The sequence below is a fragment of the Grammomys surdaster genome, unplaced genomic scaffold (assembly GCF_004785775.1).
Source record: "Grammomys surdaster isolate TR1022 unplaced genomic scaffold, NIH_TR_1.0 125739, whole genome shotgun sequence".
NCBI lineage: Eukaryota > Metazoa > Chordata > Mammalia > Rodentia > Muridae > Grammomys > Grammomys surdaster.
The window spans coordinates 1,918,481-1,921,045 of record NW_021620571.1 but is presented as its reverse complement, the minus strand read 5'-3'; the positions used below and the strand labels follow the sequence as shown (position 1 = coordinate 1,921,045).

Below are 2,565 nucleotides of genomic sequence, written 5' to 3'. Positions count from 1 at the left end.
AACCTGTCTTAGTTGGGGTTTCATTACTGTGAAGAGATACCATGACCACCGCAACTCTTATCAAGGAAAAGATTTAACTGTGACTGGCTTATGGTTCAGAGGTTTAGTCCATGATCACTGCAGCAAGAAGCGTGGCAACATGAAGGTAGACTTGGTGCTGGAGAGGTAGATGAAAGGTCTACATCTTTATTCACAGGCAGCAGAAGACTGTGTTTGACAGTGGCTATAGCTCAAGCATAGCCTTCCTCCAACAAGGTCACACCCACTTCAACAAGGCCACACCTTCTAATAGTGCTACTCCCTATAGGCAAGCATTCAAACACATGAATCTAAGGAGGGCATTCCTATTCAAACCATCACATAACCCCACCCCTCTCTAGAACTTTGGGTGTTGTTACATGCAGATCAGTTAAGAGAGAATTGATTAGCACCTTTGAATTATGGATTTTTCCATCCATAAGCACGGTTTTTAATTTGTTATTTAATAACTTCTTGTGATATAGTCAGCTTTTCTTGTTCAGTTCTTATATAACTTTTATGAAATTTAAGCAATTTATGGTTTTGTAACTATTATAGGGTTGTTTTAAGTTTTCATTTAAATTTTTGCTGAAAAAAATAAAAGTGCAAATGTTTTGTTGTTGTTCACTGACCTTGGTCTCTCTGGCTGATTCCTTAGGCAGTCTTGAGAATACGATTCTGCCATCTATAGAATAAACATCCCTCTAACTTCTGTGCCCTTGCTTCATCAGAGAGGGCTTCAGGAACAATGTTGACCAGAGATGAAAAAAGTAGTGTTCTCATTTCTGCTCTCAAGAAGAAAGCATTCTCTCTGCCAGATTGCCGCCATCATGGACATGAGTCGCGTGCAGCCCATCAAGCTGGCTAGGGTAACCAAAGTGCTGGGCAGGACTGGTTCACAGGGACAGTGCACGCAGGTGTGGGTGGAATTTATAGATGACACCAGCCGCTCTATCATCCGAAATGTCAAAGGCCCCATTCGAGAGGGTGATGTGTTCACCCTGTTGGAGTCAGAAAGAGAAGCTCGGAGGTTGCGCTGACCTTGCTGCTGGGTCCTGGAATATCCACTACTTAGCCATGGAATGACTTGAGACTGTTAAATAAAGCCTTTGTATTAATTCTTGTCTAGGAAAAAAAAAGAAAGCATTCCATTTTGGACCATAAATATGGTGGTTTTATATATGCTTTTTATTAGATAGATGAAAATTCTTTTCTTTATCATCCATAGTTGATTTTTTTCTGATTTTTCTTTCTTTTCTTCTTTTTTTGTGTTTGTTTGTTTGTTTGGTTTGGTTTCTGATTTTTGAGACAGGGTTTCTTTGTGTATCCCTTGGCTTCCTAGAACTCACTGTATAGACCAAGCTGGCCTTGAACTCTCAGAGAGCTTCCTGCCTCTGCCTCCCAAATGCTGGAATTAAAGGTGTGTGCCACCACCTGGCAGTAAGGTGATTTTTAAAAGGCCACCTGTTTATTTTATGTGTGTTGGTGGTTTTGCCTTCATGTATTTCTACATGAGGATGTTGAATCTCCTGAACCTGGAGTTACAGACAGTTGTGAGCTGCCATGTGGGTTCTGGGACTTGAACCTGGGTCCTCTAGAGGAGCAGCCAGTGTTCTTAACCACTGAGCCATCTCTCCAGCCCCTATAATGATTCTAAATCAAGTGAGAAATGCTGCTTTCACTTCTTTTGTTGCGTGAGTCACTGTACAGATTTCACTTCTAATGCAAAAGATCAATCCCGGCTTACGTCCCTAATGGTGGTGGGTTGTTTTTTTTTTTTTGCACATATTACTAACTTGAATTTCTAACATTGTATTCAAGACTTTGCAACTTCATTCATGGAGGATATTGGTCTGTATTTTTTCCTTTCCTTTTTTTCTCTCCCTCCCCCCTCCCTCTCTCTTTCTTTCTCTTTTTCTTTTCTTTCATCTTTTTCTTTTTGCAATATCTTATCAGATTGGTTTTGTGTGAATTGCCTCAGGCAACCTGGAACATGCAATCAATCCTCTGCATCCTACAAGGATCTTACAAGCATGTGTCTGTACCTGGCTGCCCCTAACCAGGCTTTGCTATGGGGGATGCGGTAGTCTCACACAGCAGCTTATAAAGGGCTTCCTTCTGTTTTCCTTAGAATTTTCAGAAGGCTTGAGTTTGTTTTTCCTTCAGCCTCTGGTAGAACTAAAGAGACTGGAGAGTAAGGGTGCTTGCTGCTAAAACAGGAGGGTCTGAGTTCAGATCCCCGAAACTCTTGTAAAACCTAGGTATGACCATTCATGACTGTAACCCATGGTGCTGGTGTGACCATGCATGCCTGTACCCAAGTCTTTTGTGGGGTAGAGACAGGAGGGCTACTGGGTCTGCAGATATCCTTTCTCAAAAGAATAACTTGGAAAGCAATGGAGCAGGACACCAGATCTTCTCTGACCTCCATGCACACACGGGCACTGTTACCCTAATACATTTCTACATAGAGCAAGCACGCACACACCCCCAAACACACAGAGAGGGAGAGAGGGAGAGAGGGAGAGAGGGAGAGAGGGAGAGAGG

The 2,565-nt window shown here is 42.4% G+C and overlaps 1 pseudogene; it reads left to right on the top strand.

The window, feature by feature from the left end:
• Positions 1 to 848: 848 nt before the first annotated feature.
• On the top strand, positions 849 to 1,058 carry LOC114639468 (annotated as a pseudogene).
• Positions 1,059 to 2,565: the final 1,507 nt, after the last annotated feature.